Genomic DNA, 15481 nt, shown 5'->3' with positions numbered 1-15481 from the left:
CTTTACCAAAGATTTCATTCTTTTCCAAGCTTGAGCAATATGTTCATTATCAAATTGTCTAAATTTCATTATGTCGCTTCTCAAAGATATAATCTTAGCAGGAGGATAATATTTTACAATAAACGCATCTTTGCATTTAACCCAAGAATCGATACTATTTCTAGGCAAAGATATAAACCAATCTTTAGCTATACCTCTCAAAGAGAAAGGAAACAATTTCAGTTTTATAATGTCACCATCTATATCCTTATATTTTTGCATCTCACAAATTTCAAAAAAATTATTAAGGTGAGAAGTGGCATCTTCAGTACTAACACCAGATAATTGCTCTTTCATAACAAGATTTAATAAAGCAGGTTTAATTTCATAGAAGGCTGCTTCAGGAGCAGGTGGAGCAATAGGTGTACAAATAAAATCACTGTTGTTGGTGCTAGTAAAGTCACACAACTTAGTATTTTCAGCGGAACCCATTTTAGCAAAATTAAAACTAAGCAACAGAAATAACAACAATAATAGTAACAATTTTTTGTGTTTTTGATATAAAGACAACTATAAAAGGCCGGAAACTATTTTTTGTTTTTGATATAATAAAGAAAACAAGACAAAATAAAGTAAACTAAGCAAAACAATAACAAAGTAAAGAGATTGGAGATGAGAGACTCCCCTTGCAGAAATCATCTTTCTCCCAGGCAACGGCGCCAGAAAATCTTGATGGTGCTCCAGTGATGGCGCCAGACAATCTTGCTGAGCGCAGATGTTGTGGAAGCGGTTGGGAAACCCCAAGAGGAAGGTGTGATGAGCACAACAGTAAGTTTTCCCTCAGTACGAAACCAAGGTTTAATCGACCAATAGGAGAAAGGCGTGACTTCTGAAGGTGTTGCTAGCTGACTAGTGGCAGGGCGCACTACCGGCGTCAGCAACAACGTGGAACCTGCACACAACACAACCAAAGTACTTTGCCCCAACTTATAGTGAGGTTGTCAATCTCACCGGTTTGCTGAACACAAAGAATTAGACGTGTCGAGTGAAAAGAGATGTTTGCAGTAATTAAAGAGAACAAAGTTTGCGGCAAGTAAACAGAATAGGATTGCAGTGGTTGAATTTATCAGTGTAAAAGAAAGGACCGGGGTCCACATTTAACTCGAGGTGTCTCTCCATAAAGATAAATAGCGCGTTATGTGAACAAATTACAGCTGGGCAATTGACAGAATATTGACCATACATGACAAGATGATTACAATAAGATTTGTTTGGGCATTACAACATAATACATAGACCGTAATCCAACTGTGTCTATGACTAATAATCCACCTTTCGGTTATCGTTTGAACCCCTTTCGGTATTAAGTTGCAAGCAACAGATTATCACATTAAGCAATGTGTGTAAAGTAAATAATAGAATTACCCTTGAATAAAATATTGTTGTTTTCTCCCTAGTAGCAACACCACATCTACAATCTTAGAAGTTATTATCACTCTTCCAAAAAACTAGAGGCATGAACCTACTATCGAGCATAAATACCTCCTCTTGAAGTCACAAACATCTACTTGGCCAGAGTATCTACTAGCAACAGAGAGCATCCAAGATCACAAATAACATGTGACATGAATATATAATTAACCTCAACATAGTATACAATATTTATCGGATCCCAGCAAACACAACATGTAGAATTGCATAAGGATGATCTTCATCATGTAGGGCTGCTCACAAGATCTATACATGAGGCACAAATTGGAGAAGACAACCATCTAGCTACTGCTATGGATCCATAGTCCAGGGATGAAAACTACTCACGCATCACTTCGGAGGCGGGCATGGCGATGTAAATGCCTCCGGCGATGATTTCTCCTCCGGCAGGGTGCCGGGAAGAGCTTCAGAACCCCCGAGATGGGTTCTGCAATGGCAGCCGCGACGAAACTTTTCGTGGATGGAGGCTCGGTATCCAGGGTTTTCCTGAGATCGTGAATAAATAGGCGGAGGGGCGATGTCGGTGGCCACCTGGGTGGGCCACACCATGCCTTGGCGCAGGCCCAGGCCTGGCCGCCAAGGGGTGGTTTGGCCCCCCTGTGGCTCCTCTTCGTCTCCCCTCTGGACTCTACTCTGTCTTCGTTACGGAAAAATATTGACTTCGCCTTTTGTTTCGTCCAATTTCAAGAATATTTCCGTACAACCTTCCTGAAATACAAAAACAACAGAAAACAGGGAACTGGCACTGTGGCATCTTGTTAATAGGTTAGTGCCGGAAAATGTATAAAAGTGTAACGAAGTATGAGCAAAATATATATGAATTGGTGTAAAACAAGCATGGAGTATCAAAAATTATAGATACGTTTGAGACGTATCAGGCCCCACTAGAGGAAAAATAAACCGAGCCCTAGTAGTGCTTTGTACATCTAACGCTGCGCATCCTCGTCCACTCCGGTCGGCGGCACTTGCGGAGGGGAGAGGGGGAGCAATCCGGGAGATCCTTATCGACTCTCAAGAGGGCGGTGGGGTGGAGACAAGAGGAAGGGGAGGAGATGCACAGGGGCCAATGACACATCTGTGAAGCTAACCTCCTATTTATTGATTACTCTTTGGTAAATGCATGTATTTGGTGTTCGTTATGTATCATTGGGTTTTATTGGTCCAAACAGACCGTAGTTCATGAAAAATCAGTGAAACAAGATGGCACGTCTTGCAGGAATCTTTAAAGCAACGGGTAAAACATAGAGGGAACCGATGAATCGCCGTCTTCATTCTAAGACATTCTCAGATTCCTAGCAATTTAGCAAGCATGTAAGCCAGCGAGACCATTTGGCGGTCGACCAAGACCATGGGGGACACCGGCGCGTCGAATACTTCAGTTGTCTAGGCTCGTCATCCCGCTCAGGTACAAATCGGCGAGCCCCGTGAAGTCGCAGCCTGACTTCATCTTTTCCACGACGCGGTCCAAGGAGTTCTCCGCCGGGGTGTAGTCGTTAATGCACCCCTCGTGGGCATCCCTCACCCAGCCAGGAAGCGACGCGTTCTGCTCGAGTTGGTTGCTCGCAGCCAGCATCGTGTTGTCGTAGGAGTTGGTGGCGTCATGTGCGGCGAGGATTGCATACGCGGTGACCTCCTTCTTGTGTGACGGCGACATGTCCACGCCGTCCTCGCGCATCGTGCGGATGCACAGGTCGTAGATCAGCTTTGTGTCGCTCGCTGTAGAAGGGTTATTGGAGATTGCACAGCCACTCGGGGTCGTGCGGCATGGCGAGGAGGTCGATGGTGCCGTCGACGTGATCGAGGAGATCATACTCGCGGAAGAGTAGCCCAAAGTACGTCTTCCACGGGAAGAAGTTGGCAGCGGTGATGGAGAGCTTCACCGGCACGCGCTCGGCGATGGGGATGTCACGGATGACGGCGACGGAGGGGCCGGCGAAGGGGTTGCTGCTGCCGGAGCCGGAGGAGAAGCCGGAGGCGGAGGAGTCGAAGTGATCCATGGCGGAAGTGGTGGTGGTGGTGGTAGGCGGAAGCGGTGGTGGTGGTGGTGAGGGCCGGCGGCGCCCTAGATGAGAAGGGCGGCGGCTAGGGTTTGGTGGAGGTGGATGCCGGCGGCACCCTAGGGAGGAGGGGGCGGCGGCTAGGGTTGGTGGAGTGGTGGCCGGCGGCGCCCTAGGGAGGAGGTGGTGGCGGCTAGGGTGGGGAGGAGGTGGCCGGCGGCGCCCCAAGGGAGAGGAGGGCGGCGGCTAGGTCAGGACCCGAAGGGTCTCTGATACCATGTAGAAGGGTTGTTGGAGATTGCACAGCACCAATAGGGCCGGCTGCTCATGTATATATAGGCGGACACATGTACAATTACAGGTACAACCCTGAAAAAACACGGGGACCTATACCTATACAATATGTTACTCAACACTCGCCTTGCGGCAGGCCGCCACCGCGTCCAGCCATGGCACGCCGGGGCAATTCTTGCCTGCGGCTGCCATGAGGAGGGGTGCGAGGAAGACGAGGAGGAGAACGGTCTTCGTCGTCGTAGTCATCGTGCCTAGTATGTAGCTCTCTTCGTGGGCAGATTGATACTACTCCTTGTGCGGCCTACACCATGCACACCATTATTGCACTATTTGTAGCATGCGTGGACGGTTGGTCTTTCCAGTAAGAAAGATCCACTGCATATGCCGTTTTAATTGTTTCATTGATCAAGGATTTGCTCTGGCATGTCAAAGATATGCTGCCAACCGCACATACAGCACATAAGCATGATGACAAGTGACTAATATATACTCCATAATATTTTGATATTTTCCATTAATGCTCAATATAATCTAAATAAATGATAGCACCAAATAATTACTACAAGCTTTAATCCTGTTGAATACCGACCCTGCTGAGCCCCTTATCGCGCAACCATTTTCAAGCCGTTCAATGAGTGTAGGGAGGATTTCGGTGCCTCCGATTGAGCTGATGATACTACTACGCCCTTAGCGTGCAACCATTTTCTAGTCGTTCAATGAGTACATGGAGGATTTCGGTGTGGCCGATTGAGCTGGTGAAACTACTCTGCCCTTACCGCGCAACCATTTCCATCTCGGGTGTCCACGATGAACTGAAGCTGCGAGTACGCGTGGGTTCAACTTTCAGGTGGGAAGCGGAGCCTGAAGCTGTCGCCGCAACTGGCTTACGGGGAGAAGGGGGCCGGCTGCAGGGGTGGGAGCCCACGTCCCGCGTCATCCCGCCCAACTCCACGCTACACTTCGACGTCGAGTACGTCGGCAGGCCATCCTCATGAGATCCCTCCATGGATGCCGCTCCATCGTGTCAGTAAATCCATTGCCAAATAGACCGTAGTTCATGAAAAAACAATGAAACAAGATGACACGCCGTTGCAGGAATCTTTGAAGCACGAGATCGACGGGTAAAACATAGAAGGAACCGACGAATCGTCGTCTTCATTCTAAGACATTCTCAGATTCCGAGCAATTTAGCAAGCATGTAAGCCAGCGAGAGCCTTTGCCAGTCGACCACGACCATCCACTAGTAGAAACAAGGGCTTTGGTTTTTTGCCCCAAATGGCTTTTGCACCGGATTTGGCACGAACCGGTGCTAAAAGGGGTCATTAGCACCGGTTCGTGGTGCGCAGCCGGCCGAGAGACCTTTTGCACCGGTTTGTGTTATGAACCGGTGCAAAAGATAGACCATTTGCACCGGTTCGTAACACGAACCGGTGCAAAAGCTTCGTCGCCGAGCATGTGTCGGCCGAGGACCCTTTAGCACCGGTTCGTGTTACGAACCGGTGCAAAGATAGACCATTTGCACCGGTTCGTAACACGAACCGGTGCTAAAGTCCGCAGCCCTATTTCAGCTCAGCTACCGGCCAAACAGCCCACTCCACTTCATTTTTGCTAGGAGAAGGTGTGTGTGTTGAGTGCTACCTTGCATTTCTTTGGCATGCAAACAAGGTGCTCGATGAAATGTACGAGAGAATGATTTCGCTTGATTTTACACAAAATAAAAATGAGATGAGGTGCCGGAGCGACACTTAAGCTTTCTCCTCTTTCTTTCCCTCCTCGATCAAGGTTTAAGCAACAACTTAACCCTTTCATTTGTACGGTGCTAATTTCCACTATTTATAAATATTATGATGTTTTGTAATTGTTTATTGATAAACTTAATTAATTATTTGATGTAGATGAACCGGCGGCAATGGATGTACGTTGACCGACGTCTACCCGAGTTCGGATCGGGCCTGGAAGAATTTATCCGTGTGGCTCGGGAAAACCCACGGGCGGATGGTTTTATGTGTTGTCCATGTGTTGATTGCCATAACTTGAAGCAATACCCTAAATGGCAAGTCATTCACTCACACACTGCTTTGGAAAGGTTTCATGCCCAGCTATAATTGTTGGACCAAGCATGGAGAAAGAGGGGTTATGATGGAAGACGACGAAGAAGAAGAAGAGGATGATGATATGTACCCTAACTACGGTGATACCGCAACGGGGCATGATGAAGATGAAGATGCGAGGAGGAGGTGATCAAGATGAAGAGGCATCGAGATGAGCCCGTTGATGATGATCTTCGTCGGGCCATCGCCGATGCACACGGAGATGCGAAACGAGAAAACGAGAAGCGAAAGTTAAAGGGCATGTTAGATGATCACAAAAAGAAGTTATACCCAAATTGCGAAGATGGCAACACAAAGCTCGGTGCCACCACTGGAGTTGCTGCAATGGAAGGCAGAGGCTGGTATATGTGACAAGCCATTTGAGAAGTTACTGAAAATAATGAAGAGGAGGTTTCCAAAGAATAACGAATTGCCTGACAGTACGTACGAAGCAAAGAAGGTTCTCTGCCCTCTAGGATTAGAGGTGTTGAAGATACATGCATGCATTAATGACTGCATCCTCTACCGCGCTGAGTATGAAAATTTGGAAAAATGTCCGGTATGCACTGCACTTCGGTATAAGATCAGGCGAGATGACCCTGGTGATGTTGAGGGCGAGCCCCCTAGGAAGAGGGTTCCTGCCAAGGTTATGTGGTATGCTCCTATAATACCACGGTTGAAACGTATGTTCAGAAATAAAGAGCATGCCGAGGTTGTTGCGATGGCACAAAGAAGACCGTAAGAAAGACGAGATCTTTGAGACACCCCGCCGATGGGTCGCGGTGGAGGACAATCGATAGAGAGTTCCCGGATTTTGCGGATGACGCGAGGAACTTAAGGTTTGGCCTAAGTACGGATGGAATGAATCCTTTTGGGGAGCGAGCTGCGGTCATAGCACTTGGCACTGTAACTCTATGTATCTATAACCTTCCGCCTTGGTTGTGCATGAAGCGGAAGTTCATTATGATGCCGGTGCTCATCCAAGGCCCAAAGCAACCCGGCAACGACATTGATGTGTACCTACAGCCATTATTTGAAGAACTCTTACGGTTGTGGAGCAAACCAGGTGTACATGCATGGGATGAGTACAAACAGGAGTCATTTAACCTACGAGCGTTGCTTTTCGTGACCATCAATGATTGGCACTGCTCTTAGTAACCTTTCGGGACAGACAAACAAGGGATACAATGCATGCACGCACTTGTTTAGATGAGACCGAAGGTGCCTATTTGCATAAATGTAAGAAGGTTGTGTACACAGGGCATCGTCGATTTCTTCCAAAGAGGCACCCCGTCAGAAAGAAAGGCAATCATTTCGGAGGTGAGGCAGATCGCCGGGTGAAGCCTGAACTCCGTACCGGTGATGCTTTACTTGATATGGTCAAGGACCTAAAAGTAATCTTTGGAAAGGGTCCTGGCGGCCAATCTGTTCCGAATGACGACGTTACCGGACACGCACCCATGTGGAAGAAAAAATCTATATTTTGGGATCTACCCTATTGGAAAGTCCTAGAGGTCCGCTCTTCAATCGACGTGATGCACGTGACGAAGAATCTTTGCGTGAACCTGCTAGGTTTCTTAGGCGTGTATGGGAAGACAAAAGATACACCGGAAGCACGGGAGGACCGAGTATCGTATGAAAGTCCCAAAAGACAAGCAAGAACAGGATTACAAGGATACGAGGAGTCGCTCAAGTCCCGCCGGCTACGCTCTTACCAAAGCGAGAGAAGGATATCTTTTTTGAAGTCCTTTACGGTATCAAGGTCCCGTCCGGCTTCTCCTCCAATATAAAGGGAATTATAAATATGGAGAAGAAAACATTCAGAACCTGAAGTCGCATGATTGCCACATTATTATGACGCGGTTGCTTCGGTTGCACCGGGGGCTTACGTAGGAAAATGTTCGAATACCCATTGTGAAGCTATGTGCATTCCTTAATGCGATATCTCGGAAGGTAATCGATCCAGCTAGTCTTCCAAGGTTACGGAAGGATGTGGTGCAATGTCTTGTTAGCTTTGAGTTGGTGTTTCCACCATCTTTCTTCAATATTATGACACATCTCCTGGTTCACCTTGTCGAAGAGATTGCCATCCTCGGTCCTGTCTTTCTACACAATATGTTCCCCTTCGAGAGGTTCATGGGGGTCTTAAAGAAATATGTTCATAACCGTGCTAGGCCGGAAGGAAGCATCTCCAAGGGCTATGGAACGAGAGGAGGTCATCGAGTTACGTGTTGACTTCATTCACGACCTTAAGTCGATTGGTGTTCTCTGAATCGCGACATGAGGGGCGACTAAGTGGAAAAGGCACGCTAGGAAGGAAATCAATGATATGTAGGGACGGCATTTCTTTCACTCAAGCACACTACACGGTTCTACAAAGTTCCACCTTGGTGGCCCCGTATATCACCGATCACAAGAATATTGTGCGCTCGGAACATGCAGGGCGGTCCGAAGACTGGATTACGCATAAACATATGCGGACATTCGGCGGTTGGCTCCGAGAACATCTCATTAATAACAACAATATTGTAGATCGAGTTGTACATGTTGGCTGGGTCACCATCTTCGACTATAGTGACTTTCCGGGGGTACGAGATAAATGGAAATACCTTCTACACGTTCGCCCAAGATAAAAAGAGCACCAACCAAAACAGTGGTGTCCGCATTGATGCAACAAACACTAGCGGTGGCAAAAAGGACACATATTATGGTTACATAGAGGAGATATGGGAACTTGACTATGGACCTTCTTTTAAGGTCCCTTTATTTCGGTGCAAATGGTTCAAGCTGGATGGAAAAGGGGTAAAGGTAGACCAGTATGTACGGAATGACAACGAGTGGATACCAACAATCTTGGTTACGAGAGACGAACCATTCGTCCTAGCCAATGATGTGGCTCAGGTTTTCTATGTGAAGGACATGTCCTCTAGACCGAAGAAAAGAAAACATAAGGAAACAAGCTCATCCGATGAGCCAAAGCGTCACATAGTTCTTTCGGGGAAAAGAACCATCGTGGGAGTCGAGGACAAGACGGACATGTCGGAAGATTATAATAAGTTTGCTGAAATTCCGCCCTTCACAGTGAACATTGATCCAACCATCGCGTTAAATGCTGAAGATACTCCATGGTTACGGTCGAAGCGATCATAATGTACCTTGAGCTCATACTGTGAAGCATTTGTTGTGATATGTATCAGTAACATTGGTCGTTTGAACTAAATGCAATTATCCAAGTTTATTATTTTTCTAGATACACATGTTTGCAAATTTATCCTCACCTACTGGTTGTTGGGTGTATATATAGTAGCAGCTTCCGAGCGGGACTTGCGGGAAGAGTTACTCGGGCGGTGTGTGCCTCCAGATAATCCCCTCCCCCCAGATGAAACCACCCCAGATAAGGCAAATAACAGATAAAAGGGGTATATAAACTAATCAACCGTCTTTAGCACCGGTTCCAGCCATTAACCGGGATAAAACGACAACGACTTTATTGAAATTTAACAAGATACGGTAACTAAACTTAAACTAAAATAACAACTTCTACTAGTTCTTCCGCGCATCCGCTTGCTGCCCTCCCGGATGCCGCCTCCTGCCGCAGCTCCTCCTCACGACGACGCTTATGCATCTCCTCACTATCCGAGATCCATCACACGCGGCCGCTTATGCAGTTCCTGGAGACTCTGCCTCTCAAATGCTTCTATGGTAGCCGCTAGCGCTGCCTCCTCCCACTCCTCTATCTCCGCGAGCTGCGGGTCCACCTCATCCGCTGCTGCCCTCCTGGTTGCCGCCTCTTGCCGCAGCAGCTCCTCCCACTCCTCTATCTCCGCGAGCTGCGGGTCCACTTCCACCGGCGGCGGGTGCGGCTTTGGGGGCATTGTGCAATGGGCTAGGGTTTGGTGATGAGTGAAATGGGAGACACGGGGGCGTACTATTTATAGAGGGCGTTTAGGCGGGAAATCTCCCGCGTTGCGCGCCGTGGCGGGAAAATATCCCGCGCGGCGTCGTGGCGCGAGAAAATGTCCCGCGCGGTGTCGTGGCGGGAACATATCCCGCGCGGCGTCGTGGCGGAAACCCGCGCAGCGTCGTGGCGGGAACTCGATCCCGCGCGAATCAGGGAAAAAAGGCGGGAAGAAAGCAAAAAATTTCAGCCAAAATTTGACCCTTTTGCACCGGTTCGTGGCTGGAACCGGTGCAAAAGGTCTTTTGCACCGGTTCCAGCCACGAACCGGTGCAAAAGGGTCAAATTATAACTGCCCCCGCGCGCCCCTTCTTCTCCACTTCGCGCGAGGACAGAAACGAGGCGAAACTCGCGCCAATTTTTCCCCGGCCGCGCCGCCCGCCCGCCGCGCCGCCCGCCCGCCCGCGCCGTCGCCGGCCGTCGCCCGCCGCCCGCCGCGCGCCGTCGCCGCGCGCCGCCGCCGCCCGCCCGCACGCCGCGCCCGCGCGCCGGCCGCCGCCGCCCGCCCGCGCCGCGCGCCCTCGCTCGGCCTCCTCCGCGCGCGCCGCCGCCGCCGGCCTCACCGCTCCGCCCGCCCGCGCCGTCGCCGCGCCCGCGCGCCGCCGCCGCCCGCCCGCACGCCGCGCCCGCGCGCCGGCCGCCGCCAGCCCGCCCGCGCCGCGCGCCCTGCTGCTCGGCCTCCTCCGCGCGCGCCGCCGCCGGCCCCACCACTCCGGCCGCGCGCCCGCCCGCCGCCTCTCGCGCCGCCCGCCCGCCGCCTCTCCGCGCCGCCGCCGGCCCCACCCCTCCGCCGCGCGCCGGCCAAGGTGAGGCCGCACCCCCGGCCCTCCTTTTTTTCTTTTTTTAGTTAGATTTTAGTAGATTTTAATTACATTTTTGTTAGAATTAGTTAGATTTTGTTAGATTGTTGTTAGGTTTTGTTAGAATTAGTTAGATTTTAGTTTTGTTAGAATTAGTTAGATTTTAGTTTTGTTAGAATTAGTTACATTTTTGTTAGGTTTTATTAGAATATTTGTTAGGTTTTGTTAGATTTTAATTAGTTAGGTTTAAATTTGTTAGTTTTAGTTAGAAAATTTAGTTCGAGATTTTAGTTAGGTTATTTAGTTAGAAAATTTAGTTATTTAGTTAGAAAAAAGTAGTAAGTACTTTATTAGTATGTGTTAGAAAAAAGTAGTAAGTACTTTATTAGTATGTGTTAGAAAAAAGTAGTAAGTACTTTATTAGTATGTGTTAGACAAAATTTAGTTAGTTTCATTCATATTCATTAGTACTTTATTATTATATTTGTTAGTTTGCATACGATGCCGCGGCCTCCGCGTCCCGGAGCTAGGACGGTTTTAGAGGAGATGCGGCGGATGGGGGAAGTCCGGGACCGGGCTCCGCCGGGGTGGCACTCGGGAGGTGTTATCTTCCGGGGCGCGCACCTTGGTGCGGAATCCGGGTCCCGTCGTCGACCCGGATATTCTCCGGTGGAGGTCTTATGGGCCACGTTCGTTTCGGAGGGAGCCGGCCCCGCCGGAGGAGGTAGCTCGGCGCATTGAAGCGGAGGACCGGCACGTTCGCCGTTACATGTATGCGTTAGACAACATGTATAGGGGCGGATGGAGCGTTATGCGGGGATCTCATGTTAGCTATGCTCCCGTTGTTGTTCCGTGGCTTTGGGGGCACACCCGGCGCGGCTCGGGACCCGGTCGGCGCCCTCTAGGACCCGGTGCAGCGCGGTTGAGTGTTTGTAGTAGTGATTGATGTATTATCGATCTATGTATGCATGTAACCGCACTATCTGCTTTCGATCGGCACTATTATTGATCATGTATTGAGCATTATTCTTAATTACTTGTAAGTCTTTGCGAAACTTGTAAGTCTTTGCGGAATAATCTAGCTTCGTTGTGTTTATAGCATTAGAATAACTTTTAAGTCTTTGCAGAAACTATGGAAAGAGACCTAGAACAAGAATACCTCGTCGAGGAGATTATCCGTGATGATGACGATATCACCTCTCTTTACCTAAACCAATCCGGCGAGGAGACGAGCGAACCCGAGGAGACGGCTCGATGAGGAAGATGATCAAGACCACCGTGGAGACGGCTCCGGTGAGGGAGAAGGTGACGACTGCGAGGAGAAGCTCACCACATCGAGGTGTATATATATTAATTAACCAAGCCTACGGATATGTGCATATACATATATTAACGTTGTTTCTTCTTTTAGACCTCCCAATCAACACACTCTACTGGCGAGAACTAAACGAGGCGCGGCCGAAAAGATGGAAGACCATGAAAGGTGCATCATCACGGAAATCGCTATAGACGGCGAACCGATTTCTCCCAAGGATCACGCAAAAAAGTTTGTAAGTCAATGCGGAGTTATTGTTAGGGACACCATCCCGATCACCACTCAAGAATGGAAGAAACCTGCAAAGGAGGACAAAGGAGTTACTTACGTCGATACGAGATCCAAAAATCTGATGTTTAGGAAACTCATGGTAAATTTCACATTTCGGAGCCAGTGACTACGATAGTGATAATAAAAGGCCGGACCACGAGGATCCCGAGCTGAATAGCATACAACGAAGAGTCAAGAAGTGGGCTCTTAAGAAGATGGCAACGCAGTTCAACGACTACAAGAAGAAATTGGACAACTCCTTTATCAAGAAAAAGAAGACTCCAGATTTCAAGGGCCCCTATGAGAAGATAAAAGACCACTGGGAGGCATTTGTGAAGTACAAGACATCGGAGAGGGCAAAGACAAGGTCAGACACCAACAAGAAAAATGCTGCTAATAAGATGTACTTCCATACCATGGGGCGAGGAGGCTACAAGGCTGGCGAGACCTAAGTGGGAGAAATGGGAGAATGACCTAATTAAGAACGGGATCCAGCCAGAGGTACGGAAATGGAACCGGCGGTCAAGGGATTGGTTTTACGCGCATGGGGGGCACGTTGGACGCACAAGGGTTACGCATATATACACAAAGACATCGGGAAAACCCACTTCCCATCGAAGCCTTTAGAAATGCTGCAAAGGAAGTTGAAGAGGGGAAGTTCCGTCCCGAAAGAGAGAAGGACCAGCTCACACGCGCCCTTGGGAATCCTGAACACTCGGGACGAACACGAACCACATCGAGGTGGCAAGCCGTGGTGTATTGGGTTTCTGCGGAAACGAAGAAATATCCGGATAGAAGCCGTCGGAGGCAAAAGGATGTGGTTCAAGAACGCGTTGCTAAGCTAGAGGAGCAAGTGAGGATGATAATGTCGGGGCTCGATCCACGGTCACCCAACCTCAACCTAATCCGCGGATAGAAGAAGTTGCATTCGATGCTACCGGCCGGGGATCTCAGCGGAAGAGCGGCGTGGCTTCCACGGAGCTGCACTGGTGATGATGCGGATGTGGATCCGCGGATGGCTCCTCCCTCCCCTGTGGATCCGCGGATGCCTTCGATCTCTACCACTGTGGACTTTATCACGAGTCGACACCTTGTGAGCTACATTTCCAAACGATGGGCTACTTAACGCTCAAGGCGGCGATCGGCTATGTCTTACCGCCGGTACACGATCAAAGATATCACTTCAAGCCGGTTCCACCTGGATACGCTGTTGCCGGGGTGGATCAAGTTATGGATGGGTATGGGCCGCGAGGCTTGACCACCCTGCGGTGAAGGGGATTTGCTAGAGCTGGGAGAGGCCAAGAACACTACGAGTTCTATGGCGAAAGGAATTCATTGTGATTCCGGGTTGGAAGGCGCCAACAAGGTCTCCACCGAGCCAGCATTCTCCACCGATGCAGCCGTCTCCAGTGCGTGAGCCTTCCCCGCCGGCGCGTGAGCCATCTCCGCCGCCGCGTGAGCCATCTCCGCCGCCGCGTGAGCCTTCCCCGCCGGCGCGTGAGCCATCTCCGCCGCCGCGTGAGCCATCTCCGCCGCCCAAGTATAAGAGGAAAATTATGCGGGCCGCTACGACACGGCTGAGTCGTAACAAATCACCGAGACGCAAAGAAGAGCCCCTCCCAAGAGTGCCTAAGGTTCCTCCCAAGAGACCTTATGACTATACGAGTTGAGGAAAATGCCAAGATCGTAGCTGAACGAGCACAAGCAACAAATGTTGAAACTTAAAAAGCCCCGGCTTGAGCCGGAGCCAGCTATATCTCTCGGAAAAGAAGTTGAAACTGCTGAAGAACCTTCATCAACCTCGAGCCAAGTCTTTCATCGAACTATGACCGGTCTATTCGCAAGTCAAATGTGTTAGCAAAAGAGCGGTTGGCAAAAAGTAAGGTAGATGGGAAACCGGTTCCCCGGCTTGGAGCCCGAAAAACTCGTGCCCCCGCTCCAAGTGTATCCCGATGTCCTAGCGTGCCTTGATCCAACGATGGTAAAACTATACAAAGATGAGGCAGATGCGGCCGGTATGAGTATTCCCGAGTACTTAAGCCGCATCGAATTCATGGCCACGGACGATGTCCAATTAGCATACCATTACACATACGGGGAACCTCTTGTCGAGGCTGCGGAGTTGCCTAATCTATCAACACAGCTGCGAAGACTACATAATTGGTACTTGGATGCATGTAAGGACGGCCGGAACTGGATCATGGTGGCAATAAGAGATGAGCACTACGGGCGGAGCGACGTGATGAACATCGAATTTTGTGAATTATTTCAGTTATTCAACCAAGACGCCCTCGACAAATCTCTCGCTGAGTGCATACTGTACTCGTAAGTATTATTTATGTAATTAAGTCTCTACCGCGACTCGTCCATTATTGCTAGCATATAACCATACTCTCACCGTATTATGCGAGAATGAAGATTCGCGAATGCCGCAAGGGGCAAATCTATGATCTTGGGTTCGTTGACCCATATACCGTGAATGGGTATACCGTCGACAACTCTCCCAAGGACACGGAGAATAACTTGGTATATGTCTTAAGGAAAAACTCATACAAAAGGGCAATACTATTTCCTTACAACTTCGCGTGAGTGTTACTCGTCTTCACACATTCAATCTTTTTCGCTTACTCCATGTGTTAAGTGTAATTGATGAGTTATGCATATATATGTGTGTCCGCGAGGTTTCACTATATCCTCGCTAGTCATTGAACCCGACACCGGGATAGTAGAAGTCATGGACTCGAAGAGTAAACCCCTTGAGGCGTGGGGGGACATGGCTGATATCCTCCTCAAGGCTTGGAAACGGTTCACCAACAAGTCTCCGGGTTTAAAGAATAAAGAACTTCGAATAAAACATGTACCGGTAAGTACTACTGGCTAGGCCGCGCATCTCTTTGATTGTAGTTTCAATACCATTATTATCATCCTTGATTATATATATATTATTTTGATTGAACTTTGTTCTCGTAAAGTGCTTGAGGCGAGGAGGATGGGAATAATTTATGCGGGTTCTACGTTTGCGAGTTCATCCGCCGAGAATACCCACCATAAGAGGGACATTTTGGAACAAGTTCATGTAAGTAATTAAACAACATTCATGGCTTTATTTTATCGATCACCTTGTGTTTCATTCACATACACACATATATATATACTGACCATCGTACCTTCTTCAAATTATTAGATCGAACGGTTGCGGGATGGTCTTCTAGCAACAGAGCGTGTACGAGCAATTCAAGAAGAACTCGGCGGGGTTCTTACTTGAGCAAGTCATAGCTCCGGATGGA

The sequence above is a fragment of the Lolium rigidum genome, chromosome 1 (genome assembly GCF_022539505.1).
Source record: "Lolium rigidum isolate FL_2022 chromosome 1, APGP_CSIRO_Lrig_0.1, whole genome shotgun sequence".
Classification (NCBI taxonomy): domain Eukaryota; kingdom Viridiplantae; phylum Streptophyta; class Magnoliopsida; order Poales; family Poaceae; genus Lolium; species Lolium rigidum.
This window is presented reverse-complemented; position numbering follows the sequence as displayed.